The sequence below is a fragment of the Etheostoma spectabile genome, unplaced genomic scaffold, assembly GCF_008692095.1.
Source record: "Etheostoma spectabile isolate EspeVRDwgs_2016 unplaced genomic scaffold, UIUC_Espe_1.0 scaffold00018427, whole genome shotgun sequence".
Lineage (NCBI taxonomy): Eukaryota > Metazoa > Chordata > Actinopteri > Perciformes > Percidae > Etheostoma > Etheostoma spectabile.
This window is the reverse complement of record NW_022604254.1, coordinates 36,156-52,376: the sequence shown is the minus strand read 5'-3', so window position 1 is coordinate 52,376 and position 16,221 is coordinate 36,156. Positions and strand designations below refer to the sequence as shown.

Here is a 16,221-nt window from a genome sequence, read left to right as displayed (position 1 = left end):
GGGGCTTGATTTCAGTGCAGGGGGGTCGGAGGACAAACTGTCTGCGGCTCCTAGACCCAAAATGAACAGTTTCCCTCTCATCAGTCCCCAGAATGTTGCTCCATTTCTCCGTAGGCCAGTCAATGTGTCCTTAGGTTTTTTCCCACGTCGATCAGGTTTTGGATGCCATATCAAGGCATTTGAAATGATTTTGGCAGAGTTGCTTATAATCTTCTGCACTTCTTTAAACGTTTCTTTCCCTCTCATATCAACTTTTAATGAAAGTCCTCTGTTCCTCAGAGCAATGTTTGGACCGAGCCATTTTGCTGAACATTTCAGTGTGAAATGCACTTTAACCAGCATACACAACATGTTCTTCCTTCCTTAAATATGTATATATACAGTAAATAGATTAAATATGGGCCATAACTGACACCTGTTTCTTCACAGAATCAATCAGCTCACTAATTGAACACAACACTGCTATTATTTTGAACATGCTCCTTTCAATTACAGATTCAATTCCACAGAATGAGCATTATGCATGTCATGACTGTTGGTTTTCTAGGACTTTTATTATTATTTGCCATGTAGAAATATCACTTTTACCAAAAAATATGATTTATGAGTTTAGTGATGCTATTATTTTGAACACAACTGTACATCAAAGCTATTTTTTAAACATCCATGACCACGACACATGCACCTGTGTTTTTCAGAGGCGTCAGTGATGCTCAGCAGTTTTAATCCAGAGCAGAAATGCTTGATGAAATGTAGCTTGTGTGGACAATACCACATTACACTACCATATTACTTTCTTACACAATACTGCTGGCTATACAAGTTTGATTTAGCAAAAACAACAACCTAAAACAAAAGGTCAAAGGTCAACTGGTGCCCCTCATTGCTAATGCCTATCAGGGACAATGGTTCCAATTTACTTAACTGGAGTAGAGCTGTTCCAGCAACATGAAGACAACACAGTAACCCCTACAGATACCAGTGAAAGCTCAAAATCTGTGGGAAAATGTTACATTTACAACTTTCCCGGCACAAAAATTCCCGGATGATCCCCCATTTGTTACCAGCTGGCTAAAGGCTGGCAACAAAATGGAGGCCACACATAAATTGATCAAAAGTAGTTTATTTATCACTAACTAACCAACACTGAATGTTACATTTCCCATAATGCAACTCCATAATAGTGATGTTGGCAGATAATTAACCCTCATGTCGTCCTCGGGTCAAAATGACCCATTGTCCTACATCAATGTTCTTTTTAATTACCCAAAATAACATGATTGATTCCACCCAACGCTCTTTTTCAAGTACAAATCTCTACTTTCATTAATTTTGGGGTGTCTTATTCAATTTTATAGCATTTGGAGAAAACGTTGAAGTGTTTTTGAAATAGTATTGAGTAAAAGTTGACATATTCCAGTCTGTGATTATCATCAACATCCATTCCTTTAATTTTATTCTAAATAATTCCTAATTTCTGCTTTTCTCACTCAAACATTAGGTATAATTTCCTATAAATGAGGTTTATTGACCATAAATTCCAAAAATAACTGTAAAAAAGTAAAAGTGAATAAGTTGGTGTAATGTATTGTTAAAATTTAGAATTGTAGAAAATTTTAAACATTCATACAAAGCCTCAACAAAAGTGTTGATTTTCAATTTTGACGGGAAGACAACTCAAGGGTTAAGAAAAGTATTGCGTCAGTCAAACAATGTTCCATAGACATGCTCTAAGTCAGGGGTTCTTAACCTGGGTTCGATCGAACCCCAGGGGTTCGGTGAGTCAGACTCAGGGGTTCGGCGGAGGTCAAGACACACACCCGACTCATATGATTCGTGATGACACGCCCCGCTTGGCCATCATCAGAAGGGTTCGGTGAACGCGCATATGAAACTGGTGGGGGTCAGTACCTCCAACAAGGTTAAGAACCACTGCTCTAAGTGTTGTTTCTAGTTTAAGATAGAGCTCTACAGCATGGCACCTCACTAACTCACTCTCTTGGTTTTTCTCTGTTGATAGAAACGGAGAGGAAGAGGAGTCAAACGTCACCGCTGTCAGCACTGTGACAAATCCTTCACAACATCAGGATATTTAAAGATTCATCAGAGAGTTCACACTGGAGAGAAGCCTTACAGCTGTGATCAATGTGGGGCAGCTTTCACAGTACAGAGTAACCTAAAAAGACATCAACGCATTCACACTGGAGAGAAGCCTTACAGCTGTGATCAATGTGGGGCGGCTTTCACACAACAGGGTGCCCTGAAAAGACATCAACGCATTCACACTGGAGAGAAACCTTACAGCTGTGATCAATGTGGGGCGGCTTTTTCTCAGAGTTGTGACCTTAAAGCTCACCAGCGCATTCATACTGGAGAGAAGCCTTACAGCTGTGATCAATGTGGGGCGGCTTTCACAAAACAGGGTGCCCTGAAAAGACATCAACGCATTCATACTGGAGAGAAGCCGTACCTTTTCTCTGAGTGGTAACCTTAAAGCTCACCAACGCATTCACACTGGAGAGAAGCCGTACTGGTGTGAAGAATGTGGGGAAACCTTTTCTCTGAGTGGTAACCTTAAAGCTCACCAACGCATTCACACTGGAGAGAAGCCGTACTGGTGTGAACAATGTGGGGAAACCTTTTCTCTGAGTGGTAACCTTAAAACTCACCTGCGCGTTCATACTGGAGAGAAGCCGTACTGGTGTGAAGAATGTGGGGAAACCTTTTCTCAGAGTGGTCACCTTAAAGCTCACCAACGCATTCACACTGGAGAGAAGCCGTACTGGTGTGAACAATGTGGGGAAACCTTTTCTCTGAGTGGTAACCTTAAAACTCACCTGCGCGTTCATACTGGAGAGAAGCCGTACTGGTGTGAACAATGTGGGAAAACCTTTTCTCATAGTAGTAGCCTTAAAAGACACCAGCGCATTCACTCTGCTTCGTTGTGAACATGTTTCAGAGCCAAGCTGTTTCCTCCTCCTCCTCCTCATGCCCTAGTAGCTGTGTTGTTATATTCTGATCTTCTCTCCTCATTGAAGGCTGACCAGCAGTAACTCTATCTTCTGACCAACGTGTATGTTATTGTGGATCAGCTGGACTGTTTTCTGCCTTTCCTCAGAACCCTTTACCATTTAGGCACCAGAATCGGTGCCTGAACCCGTTCTTTTAAAAAGATATTTTTTAAATGTATATGTTTAAATAAAAAAAAGGGAGCACAACAAGACAGCCAGCAACATTTAAGAACAGCTTGTTTATTTCTATATGGTCCAAATTAAATGTAAGAAAAAATATGTAATAACATATTTCTCTAGTAAATTGCTGCTAAATGACAAAAACAACCACTAGATGGAAAAAGGCAGCGCTGGTGTTTCAGTAGCACCGAAATGAGGCCCCAAAATCCCCGTTACTATTCGGTCCGATAGATACCGGGTGTTAAGGCACCGGTGCCGTACTAGCACCTGGTTTCGGTACCCAACCCTAACCACAATGTACCCACCGTGGGAAGGAGAAGGCCCAAAGGAGAAACATTAAGACGTTTAAAGATGTTGTGGTTGGAAAACTTAGACATGTTTGAAACTTTTTTATTTTGTAAAAACTTTCTTCTCATCTCTAGAAACATACTTTTTTTTGGCTGACAGAAAGTCATTGTAATTTTTATTTATATAGTGGGTTTGGGATGAAACTATGAAAAGTTGGGAGTTTAGAAAAAGCGCAAATTAAATATTTGTGTAAATTGGTCCTCTCATCATTACCAACACACTAGAAGTTGGCCATTTTTAATTGTACGCTCTCAAGTTATTGTTGTTTTGTAGTTAAAATAAAATAATTTAAACGAGTCCTCATGCTGATTATTTGTGACTTGATTTGGTGGATTTATCCTTCCCGCCGTTTCTGTGTTTAAACTTCTTGACAAGTGAACGTTTCCATCCACTAAAAGTGTTGAAAGACTCAAATTATTATGCTAAGTGTGTGACAACATTATGGGATGGATCCCTACAGAGATAGAGCTTTTAGATAGAAAAATGAAGGTGATTTTCTTACTAAACCAAGTGATATAGCAAATTGTGTCAATGATTATTTCATAAATAAAATAAATAATCTTAAAAATACTACACATCTACACAACACAGATTTGTCAAAAACATTGATAAATAAGATCATGGAAAGTAAAACATGTAGCTTCTGATGAATTGTAAAACAAACCACCTGGTGTGGACTATCTTGAATATAAGTGGATTAAGCCAATAGTTTCAATCATTGTTCCTAATATTGCTCATATAATTAATGTGTGTTTTATGGAAAATATATGTCTGCAAGCATGGAAGATATGTAAAGTTATGCCAATACCAAAGAATAAGAAAATGCCTTTCTCTGGATCAAACAGTAGACCAATAAGCTTATTACCAAGTCTTGGTAAAATAATGGAAAGAATTGTTTATGAACAGATTCAGTTTTATTTTTAAATAATTTAGTTACAGTTTTTCAGCAAGCATACAGAGGAAAACACTCAACAGCCACTGCCCTGACACAGATGGTTGATGACTGGTTTAAGGATATGGACGAGCGGAAAATAATACGTGTTGTGATGCTTGATTTTACTGCAGCATTTGATATAACTGACCACAACTTACTGTTAAAAAAATTGGGATGTTATGGTTTTTCACAAATCACATTATTATGGAAGGAAAGTTATTGGACTGAGACAATTAGATTACTTTAATGGAAGATTTTCAGGCTTGTGGAACATGGAGTTCCTCAAGGAAGTTGTCTTGGGCCACTCCTCTTCACAATCTTTACTAACGATTTACCATCTGTTTACTAAACTACAGAGTGAGTTACAGTGGTGGACTGGATCAGAAGTAACAAACTGATCTCAATGGATCTAAAACTACCATTTTAGTGGTTGGAACTCATTTTTTTAATGTTCCAAACCGAAACTTGAACTCAGTATAGAGCAAACTTCTGTAGAGCAAAGAGAAGAGGCTAACCTTTGGGTGTGATAATTGACAAGAGATTGTGTTGGGACAAACATGTTCAGAAGCTGGTAACTAAAATGGGCAACACCTTGTCAGTTATTAAAAGGTGTTCAAACATCTTCACACCACAGACAGTTAAACAAGTCCTTCAGGCTTTGTTTTTTTCACATCTGGATTACTGCTCAGTTGTGTGGTCCAACACTTCAGCAATTAATATGAAAAAATGACAAGTGATTCAGAATAAAGCTGCACATGTGGCTCTCTCGTGTGGGTTTAGATCAAATGTTGATAACATGCATGAACAACTCTCATGGCTTAAAGTTAAAAACAGATTGTGTATTTGCTAATGTCTTTTTTACATAAGATTATAACAAACAAAACACCTTTTATTTCAAACAGAAAACTATCCTTTAGTACTGCTACACATCATTATCCAACGAGGCGTGCAGTAGGAGGGAGTTTTATTTTACCTAAAGTGAAAACTAAATCAATTTAGCGTTCAGTCAGGTACAGAGCAATGTGTGAATGGAACTCTCTCCCAACGACTATCAAACACAACTCTCAGTATGGTTTAAAAAATCACTTAAGACATATTTATTTCAAAGGAATTAAATATTTATTATAAAATGAGTTGGTATAGGGCTTTTGTTATTGAAATTCTTAAAATAGATTTATCTATTCGGAGTGGTGTCTTTTGTTATTTTTTCTATTGTTTTCACTGTAAGATTTACTTATGATTTGTATTTTCAAATGTATGTCTGAGTGTGTGTAATGAAATGTAATAAAGAGTATTGTCAAAGAAAGGATTGTAGGACCCCGGGAAGAAAAGCTTTTAGTTCATGTTGAAGCTAATGGGGATCCAAATAAAACAATCAAACAAGTTTAATTCAACATTTTTCCCGGGTAGGGGTTTCTGTAGAAACATTCAGGGGATGTAGCTCAGTGGTAGAGCGCATGCTTTACATGTATGAGGCCTTGGGTTCAATCTCCGGCATCTCCAACAAGTGTTCTGTTACAACAGTCTGTAAAAGAGCTGCAAAACCTTTTATTCTGAAAGACAAAAGTATTACAAGGCAGTCTCCTTGTGTTCATGGTAATTAATGCAAAAATCAGTCTCCGTGACCAGATGTGTTGCAAGATTTTCAGTGAACAGTGCATTGTCCTAATGGGGATCAAATAAAACAAACAAACAAAATGCATTAGCAATTTTGCATCAAGGAAATGTGATCAGTCAGTGACTAGAAGGGCAATGTTCAAGTAGTTTGTTTGGCATGTAGTGTTTTTATGGCAACACTGCCAGATTGAGCTGTCTGATTATATTGAACAACAGACTACTTTTGACGCAAAACATTTTACCAAAATTGGAAATTGAATTTTGGTAAAATGGAAATTCAGCTTAGATTTGTCACTGACTTGAAAGGCTATGGTCAGGTAGATTGTCATGGGGTCTTTTCATGGCTCCACTGACCGAGTCAGTTTTCCGATAGCGTTCTGCTCTTATTCAATGATCTTAGAAAAAGTAAAAGAAATTTGGAAACATTCGGGGGATGTAGCTCAGTGGTAGAGCGCATGCTCTGCATGTATGAGGACCTGGGTTCATTCCCTAGCAGGTATTCCTTGTCCAGTCTGTCAAAGTGCTCCAGAAGCTCTTATTCTGAAAGAGAAAATGAAACACTGCAGTGAGTATTAAAAGGCCATAAAGTGGATGATTAACTTATCAAGTGTCTTAAAACTTGGTGCACTTTACCCATGTCCTGCTTTACTCAACAATTGAAAAGGATTAGTGCATATTTGAATAGCACAGTGTTGTGGGTTGCCGTGACCTCCTTGCATTTATGGTAATTAATGCAAAATCAGTCTCAATCCCCTGATGTGTATCAAGATTTGCAGTGAACATTGCATTGTCCAGCGATGGTGGTATAGTGGTGAGCATAGCTGCCTTCCAAGCAGTTGACCTGGGTTCGATTCCCAGCCATTGCATTAGTTTTCATTTTGTGGGTACTTGCTTTATTTGTGAAGAACCTGAAAGGTTACTTGTCCAACCCGATTTGATAAAACATTAGATCTCTGTTATGGTACAAATAAGGGACTTTATCTATCAATCAAGCTGCCTCCACGAGGATCCAGAGACACAGGCAGTGCACTATGATTTGCACTTTGCCCGTGTCTGGTAACTGCTACTAACTAATAGAAAAGTTTATGAAAATTTGTGCAAACATGTATGGCACTGCATTTCAGGTTGTCGTGGCCGAGTGTAAAGAAGAGTGATGAAGAAGTCAAAGGACAAAGGAGGGAAAGGAGTGCCGGACCTGTTATTGTTTTTAGGGAGCAGATTTACAGCTATACACATAACAGCAGCCACAGCCCATCCAGAAATCCTAAGACTGCAGCTATGGCACGGTTCTGGATGGAATCATACCTCTCTGATCTTAATGTCAGATGTAGGTGGGGGAGGGGCGTGGCTGCTTGTAGAGAGAGAGAGCTTGCTATCAGCCAAGCTAAAGCTAATATTGTTAGCTTAAAGAAACCAGCAGAAAGCTGCTACCAGCCAGCTAAGCTAGCCCAAGAAACAAGCAGAAAGTTGCTAGGCTCAAGCTAATACAGTTAGCCCAAAAAAGCAGAAAGTTGCTACCAAACAGGCTAAAGCTAATACAGTTAGCCCAAAGAAACAAGCAGAAAGCTGCTACCAGCCAGGCTAAAGCTAATATAGTTAGCTTAAAGAAACCAGCAGAAAGCTGCTACCAGCCGGTCTAAAGCTAATATAGTTAGCTTAAAGAAACAAGCGGTCCGTCTGTCCCAACTAACGTTTTGGTTCGGAGCCGCGACACTGGAAACGTAACACTAATCTACTATAGATGGCTGTGTCTGATCGAACGTCATTTCCACTGACTGAACTGTTCTTGGATACACGGTTTGTTTCTAGTGCGCATGACGTGCAGGTCTGATCAATTTGTCAAACTATCGAGCTGACCCCACTAGTCAACCACAACCTGAAATTTAGAGGAAGCAACATGCAGTCACTGTCATTCACGTTAGCCTGGATTGATTATTATATGAATACAATGGTGTCATGCTAGTCAACCAGTCTATTTCTACCTGATGTCCCTCTCCAAAATCACTTCAGAAGAGTAATGTTAGTCACAGCGCTTACTTGCTTTGGTGTTTGTAAAGCATTAAAGTCTATCCCCAGATGAGGGACAACTCTGTCCGGCTTAGTTATGTAGCATGAAAGCTAGCATAAGCTTACTAGCATCTAGCCCGCTTCTAAATACTGTAAATACCTTTTAATTAGCTCAACACTTTTTAACAGTTAAACTGAAACACTGGCGCTGAGCTCCAGGTGCTGCAGACGCAGACGGTCCGCCGTCAGTGGGGCTCGGCCAGCGGGGAAACATCGCTAGAAATCTCCGCTGCCGACCTCGACGTGATCTGATCTCCAGCGGGACCGCCAGTGTTGGTGGAATAGCAAGCTAGCGTTAGCGAACTAACCAACCAGCCCGCTAACAAAAAAAAAAAGTAATTTAAAAGGCACGCATTATACCCACTGGTCCGTCTGCAGCTGCAGGACCTGGAGCTCACCGCCAGTGTTTCAGTTTGACTGTTAAAAAGTGTTGAGATAATTAAAAAGTATTTGTTTGGAAGCAGGCTGGCTGCTAGTTAGCCAATGCTAGCTTCCATGCTACATAAATAAGCCTGACAGAGCTGTCCCTCACAGAAAAAAAACAGGTAAAATTAAAAAAACACTGCATAAGCTTTGCTACAGTGTGTTTATTTAAACATAGGTACACCTACATGTAGGGTGACGAGATTGCAATATAAGCCTATATATTAATATTAGCAGCGGAAGCGTGCTGGGCCCATAACCCAGAGGTTGATGGATCGAAACCATCTTCTACTATTTCCTGTGCTTTGTATCTTCAGTAAGTATATATCCAGTCTGTTGATGTTTAACACAGCAACTGATGTTGCAAGTGTCTGAAGTGAAATGTCTCCACCTGCTGAAGAGTAAACTTAATGGCATGTTGAGATTATTTCACCCATAAAAAAAGAAACTACAGTGCTCATACCTTTTATTCCCGCTGTAACACACATAAAAACTGGAGTGTAATACAGTAAATATACTACACTACAAGTAATAGATACTGTAAATAGAAACTGTAAAACATGTACGTTCAAAGTGCTTGTTGTGTTGTTTACCAGTCAGATTACCACAGGAGGTAATATCTGTTGCAGCTCTTTTAAAGACTCTACCATAATACCTGCTGGAGATGCCAGGTCCTCATACATGTAAAGCATGAGCTCTACCACTGAGCTACATCCCCTGAAGATTTTGAAATTCTTTTGACTTTTTTCTGAGATAGACTTAGACTTATCTTTATTAATCCTTTTGGGATGACTCTCGCAAGGAAATTGAAATATGTTGTGTATGGCTTTAAAACCTGTAAATGCAACTGCGGTGGCTGGAAATCGAACCTGGGCAAAATGTTTGCACTGCTACGATATAAATCATAGTCAAAAAGTAACACACCTGTTGCCTTTCTGCTGGACAATGCAACGTTTACTGCAAATCTTGCAACAGAGACTGATAAGAAATACATTGGTGGAGACTGGTTGCTTCCATTACCTGTGAGGAAACAGAATATTGTTTATGAAGGCCAATCTGCGATTTGGTATACTGTGATGTGTCATTGGTTTGCTACCACTCTTAAAATACACCGCTCGTTGTCGGCAGGATTTGAACCTACGAAGGGAGACCCCAATGGATTTCAAGTCCATCGCCTTAACCACTCGGCCACAACAACATGATAAGCCGTGCTGTGACTGTTTGCAGAAATGTTCATGTAGCACCTCAACACACCATATAATGCCTAAGCTGCACTTGCAAAATAGCAGGGTGTTCAAATACTTATTTTCCTCACTGTAAGATTCCTATGCATTGTGTACGGTAGCCTTTACAATGTTATTTATTTCTTTTATTACCACACACACATTCATAGCAGAGCTGCCCCCCATGTTTATACTGATGATTGATTGTAATAAAGCAGTAACAGAGAGTTGTCTCCGTCTGTGTTTTAACAGACACACCTGGGCCGAAGTTGGAAACCACAATCAGCTTTAAATCCAGTTCTAATCTAGTCCTCACTAAATTTCAAATAATTTCCCTGGAGTTACCATTACAAAATTTAATCTAATTAAATTGGAACATACACAGATTTCTCACAAAATCACACTTGAATTCATATCTTGCTACTCGGTCAGAATCTTATTAACCTGGAGTCCCAGTCTCTGTCAATATAAACAGGCTATATGTTTATATATGTTTTAGGCCTATTGGCAGACGGCCATTTAAAATGTAGGCAATGGCATATAAAGAATAAAGAATAAAGAGTCTTTTCTCCATGTCTACTGTAGTTTCTCAGTGTGCTCTCTAGTAACATGTGTCTGGTCCAGGGAGCTTTGTCATTCATAAGGCTACTTTTACTTTTATATTTTAATTATATTGCTAAGCCTGTACTTTGGTACTTTTACTTGAGTAAAGAAGTTAAATCAGTACTTCTACTTTTACCAGAGTATTTGTTAACACAGTTATCTGTTCTTCTACTTGAGCACGGGCAGTGAGTACTTTTGCCATCTCTGACGGCCTCTGTATTGTTCTGTTTAGAGTATGTGTATATTGTGTGTACAAACTAGTGTGTATATTTTGTTGTTTTGTGTTTTGTGTGTAAGCACAGTGTGAGCAACAATGCTTCAAAGAAAAATTCGTCGTATGTGTCCTCATACCTGGCGAATAAAGCTGATTCTGATTCTGGTATGCAGGTCACTTGATGTAATCCAAGCAAATACATAAGGCCCCCCCCAACAGTTTTGTGATACATGGCGTGTAACTGTATGATCAAGCTTGTTGCTGTGACCAAGAAACCACCAGCACAATGACTGATACATCATCAGTTCCCAAATTGTCTTGGATGCCAAATATTTGAATTCAAAGTCAGAATCCAATTGACATGTAAGAAAAATACAATGCACGTCCAGCTTCTACATTTCCAAATGAGTCAGCTTCCTAAATTACTGAGTAACAGGAAAATAGCCTGATAAGCATACATGTGCAGCTCAACCTCAAAAAGCCATAAAGCAAATGTTTGTGGCTTAAAGATGGAGCTCCCTCTCATTAAGTTGCAGCTAGGAGCAGTCTCTGTGGCGCAATAGGTCAGCGCAGTCGGCTGTTAACCGAAAGGACGGTGGTTCAAGTCCACCCAGGGACATTTGATGCTTAAAGGGGTGATAGAATGCAAAACCGATTTTACCTTGTCATATGTGAATAATGAGAGTTCAGTGGGTAAATAGGACCTACATAAAAGCTCAAAATCCCATTGATATGCCTTTCATCTGCCAATATCACATTCTGAAACTAATGCTGAAAATTGTTGAATCCCAACAAAGCTAAAAGATGACTTCAATGTCTCAAAACCTGTAGCTTTGTCACGCCCATGGATGTATTAGGAGAATGGTCACGCCCCAACGTTTACATACAGGCCACTGACCTGAGACCAGTTCAGAATGTAGCTAGGTTAAGTGGATGTAAAACTGAGAATGCTGCTTGTGTACTTTGACAGGATTTACAAAGAAGAAAGTTTGGAATACTTTCCAGGATATTGACAATGAACCAGGGTCGTAAATGCAGAGTTTCAGGCTGTACAGGGAATGGAGACACTTCTCATAGTCTTCACAAGGAAGTAACCACTCGACGGGCTCAGCTGCTGTTTCTCTACAAGGAGATCCCTGTGAAGTTCAACACTCAATTATTAATTTGCTCGAACCATTTCACCAAAGACAGTTTTCAAAACTTTGGACAATTTAAAGCAGGATTTGCTAAGCTGCTGTTGCTGAAAAAAAGGGCCGTTCCGACTGCATGGTCATCCCAACCACAAGCTAAGTAGGATTTTGTCACTAACAGTAACATTAGCAATGCTAACATATCCTGTAGCTAACATAGGTAGAATGTGTGTTGGCAAAGGGGCTAAAGTTTCTTTTTCCTTTCAAATAACCTTTGTTGTCATGTACGTAGCTACATCTATAGTTCCCGATGAATGTTTGTGCACTTTGTGAGGTTAAGTTTTATTGTATTTCAGAAAGATAGCTAACTGCAGCTGAGTAGAATCCTGATAGTTTGGTTGCTAGCTAGCGTTAAGCTGTAACGTTACTCAGCTAGCTAGCTAGCTATGTCAATCCCATTTGCTTTGACAACAGAACTGGAAACGTTATCATTTCATATGATATCTAGTCAATCTCGTGAAAACATTGTGTTTATAGGCTGCAATACATTAATTTAAAAGTTTTTTTTTAATTTTAGAATACACCACAAGAACGACAACACACGAAAGATGCAGCTTGCCAAACAGATGCTCCAGGTGTGGCTTCTCGCAGGACACAACTGCCTCATATGACAATAAGACCTCACATACGAAGTAAAGCTAACCTTTCTAATTATTTTTACAAAACCAGATGTATTTTGGTGTTTGTGTAGCATTATGACTGGGTGGCATTTACAGAGCTGCCAACTTTTCCAAAAACCTTGGAGTGAGATTTGGGGGGGCCAACCCATTTTGCCGCGTACAAAGCAATTTCTTTGGGTCTTTTTCCTTCAGGGTTTAAATTGGGATTTGTTATATGTGGGGGGGATGGGGCTCTCCCTAGGGGGGTCTGGGGGTATGCCCCCCCAGGAAAAAATTTGGAAAAATAAACCATTAATTGGCACCTTCTGGAGAGTTTTTTTGCAAAAAAAATGTAGAAATCAAGTGTTAGCCACATGATATGTGCAAAACTGTAGGGTTAAGAGCCCTTGCATTGTTGTAGTATCAACAGGTTTTAGGGCATTTAGCATTTACATTATTTACATTATTAACTTCTTATGATATAAGAACTGACCCAGACAATGTGCCAAACATAATGAACCACATGAAGAGACAGTAGCATGTCAGCAACAGCTGAGAAGATTTGGGTCTGTGGAGAACAGGTCCAGGGGTCCCTGGTGTAGGGACCAGGGACCCAAAGTTAAATTAATGTTGAGGGATCAACTAAGACCACTGAAATTCTAAAGAATGAGAACCACTGTTTTACATAAATTCTATTCCTTTAACCTTTGTGCCAAGGTTCAGTAATGTTTGGCCCTCATCCTCTGGGCCCCACTTACTGGATTTACTTTTTTGTGAAAATAAAGACTATTTGTTCATTTTATAAAACATCAAATTAATTATTTACAGTTACATTTAGAGATGCACCGAGGATAGAGAAGCACTATAGTGGCCCAACGTTGCAGTATCGCATATATAGTATAGTATACATAGTATAGTATATATAGTATAGTATATATAGTACAGTATATATAGTATAGTATAAATAGTATAGTATATATAGTACTGTATATATAGTATAGTATAGCTCAGATGTGTTTCATCCGATTTCTGCTCATGTTTACAACTTTGTGCACATTCAAAATATAACTCCTCCCATCTCTGTTGTCCGAGATGTGGAGAGTTGTAATACAGTGTACTGTGCATGTTATTGCTCCGCTGATATGGTGGATCTCACTCAGACCATCTGACAGACACAGAGGCGCATTTGGGTCTCTGACAAAGTTTAGAGGAGGCTGCACGCTGCTCTTCATTGGAGGACTACACACAAATGCAACGCGTCACTGCCCCCCCCCCCAGAGCGAGTACACTAAAATGAACTGAAGTTGCTACGCTACCAGCCGCGCTGCTCACCTCTATCTTTACAGAGAGAGTGGACACGAAGCGACGGACGGTCTGTGATAATCAGAGCTCATACTTGAAGCGCCGGACGGGTCTGTGATAATCAGAGCTCATACCTGAAGCCGGGGAAATGCACCTGGGATGGCTCGTGAAAAAAATGTTCTCATTTTGCGACAATTTGAAAATTCCACATACAGGGAGCGCTCTTGAACCCACTCACAGTCTCTGAAAGCACAACTAGTCTATCACAAGTGGCTCAACAGTTAAAAACATAGATAAACTCATCTTTCATAAATTTGACCGACCGGGTTGACACTTCAGCGTGAGAAATTGAGAGTGTGGCGTGTGAGCGTGTGAAACCAGTCAAATGCGTGTGTCTCACGGCCAATGCGTGAGAGTTGGCAGCCCTGCATTTAGCAGAGCAGTGTTATCCAGCGGTTTGCTCCCAAAAATGTTGTTTTCTCCTTCATTGGAATGTTAAGCAGGTATGTACACTCCCTATGAACTTCATCATTCAACAAAACAAGTCTTTAGAACAGGCGGGCTGGTCAATCATACAGGTTGTCTCCTCAAGAACCTGGATCATTCTTCTCATGACCTGTAAAAATAAACATAATGAGCCTGCTGCTATTTCATAATGTTGAATGAGCAGAAAGCATAAAGTAGCTTGAGTTAATGTACAGTATCTCTAGTTTTAGTTACCTGAGGTATTTCTCTACAACATATATTTTCTCTCTTGGGACATGTGTGCACAGTTTCCACAAGTACACCTGTCACGGTAAGAATGATGTACCGTAGCTTTAATTGTACATGTTAAGGTAATAATCTCATAGTCAGATGATCTAATCAGCAAGATAGTAGTTCCAAGATAACGTTTGAGTAGTAATACGTTAGACGCAGCATACAAACTGAACAGAAATAGTAGGTTCCTGTCCAGCTAAATGGACGTCCTGTTGTATGATAACATATTACTACTTCATGGCAAAGAATATACGGAACTGATGATCATAATCACAATCAATCACTATTCAGCAGGAGAGTACATGGTAACAATGTCACAAAGTGAATAAGAGACTTTTGTTGTGAGCAGCTCTATGAACTGGCCACTAACTTTTCAGCCAACTGGACATCTTGACTGAAATTGCGAGGGTACAAGTTGTAAAATATTTGTCTGTGTGCAAATTAATAACTTACAGTGGTGTGAAAAAGTGTTTGCCCCCTTCCTCATTTCCTGTTCCTTTGCATGTTTGTCACACTTAAGTGTTTCGGAACATCAAACCAATTTAAACAATAGTCAAGGACAACACAAGTAAAAACACAATATGCAATTTGTAAATGAAGGTGTTATTATTAAAGGTGAAAAAAATCCAAACCATCATGGCCCTGTGTGAAAAAGTGATTGCCTGATCCTGATTGATTCAGTGATTTTTTTGCCCTATTTGTATTTGTGTCTAAAGGCTGGTTAAGCACTGTAGGGAGGAGACGTTTGACAGTTTTTTTTGTCTTGTTCCAGTGATTGTCATGTCTGGGTGAAGGCGTTGGATATGCGTTAGCATGTTGGATGTATTTCCACTCACGTACCAACAAAGCCGGCCCACAGTCCTCGTTTTATCCACCACTTTCTCACCTGTACTACTGGAACTGACTGGGAAACCAAAGTTTCCCCGTGGGTCGCCACCACTCGCCGTAGGAGAGGCTGCTCTTCCTTAGTGCTGCTGGCTCTGACTCATATGAAGGGAAATATGGGGCAAAAGGTGAGAGCTTGCAGAACAAAAAAAATCTGAACTTATATGTTTAAATTATAGCCGATAGAGAGAGATCCACCCTTACCTTAATTTATAGCCGTTGTACTTTCCTTAGTTTTCTGTCCACCTCCACACCCGTAGTCTTCTCTTCAAGCAGACTTACTGCCTCCTGGTCTTGTCTTGACCTGGTTACCACTTTCTCATTTTTGTGTGGCAGCACATCCAGCTGCAAGAGATTCTCAACAATCTGGAAGAGCTCCATGTTGGAAGGAACAGTGGACGTCAGAAGGTACTGTTGCTGCCGTAGCTGTTGCTCCACGATCCGTGCTGGGCTCTGAAACGTTCCCCCCCAGTCTGGTTCAAATGGTGAGTGGTCCATCTGGTGGACCGAGCTTCACTGGTTCTATGGGGGTGAGATGTGGATGATCAGCACCAATGGAAAGGAGTGGGCTGGCATTCTCAAACTGCTGAAGGGAGAGACCTGCCAGGTACTTCTACCTCTTCTGCTGACTGACTGGATAGGATTGATCCGCCAAGCCTAGGCAAGCTAACCCGTTACTCCCAATACTGCCAGTCAGTATACTGTATGTTTAGCTTATATACGGTAAAAGACAAATTAAGACTTAACAGGGATGCTACATGTGGAGGTGCGGTGGCTTAGTTGGTTAAAGTGCCTTTCTAGTAAACAGGAGATCCTGGGTTCAAATCCCAGCAGCACCTTGTTGTTGGAGAGATTACCTCTTTTGG

The 16,221-nt window shown here is 40.0% G+C and overlaps 4 non-coding genes across 4 annotated transcripts; 3 read left to right on the top strand and 1 right to left on the bottom strand.

Moving 5' to 3' along the window:
• The first annotated feature begins 5,904 nt into the window (after positions 1–5,904).
• trnav-uac (transfer RNA valine (anticodon UAC)) lies at positions 5,905–5,976 on the top strand. The gene has a single exon. It is a non-coding gene; the product is annotated as a tRNA-Val (tRNA).
• A 908-nt stretch (positions 5,977–6,884) lies between these two features.
• Positions 6,885–6,956, top strand: trnag-ucc (transfer RNA glycine (anticodon UCC)). Its single transcript has one exon. It is a non-coding gene; the product is annotated as a tRNA-Gly (tRNA).
• Positions 6,957–9,696: 2,740 nt separating this feature from the next.
• trnas-uga (transfer RNA serine (anticodon UGA)) lies at positions 9,697–9,778 on the bottom strand. The gene has a single exon. It is a non-coding gene; the product is annotated as a tRNA-Ser (tRNA).
• A 1,387-nt stretch (positions 9,779–11,165) lies between these two features.
• Positions 11,166–11,239, top strand: trnan-guu (transfer RNA asparagine (anticodon GUU)). The gene has a single exon. It is a non-coding gene; the product is annotated as a tRNA-Asn (tRNA).
• Positions 11,240–16,221: the final 4,982 nt, after the last annotated feature.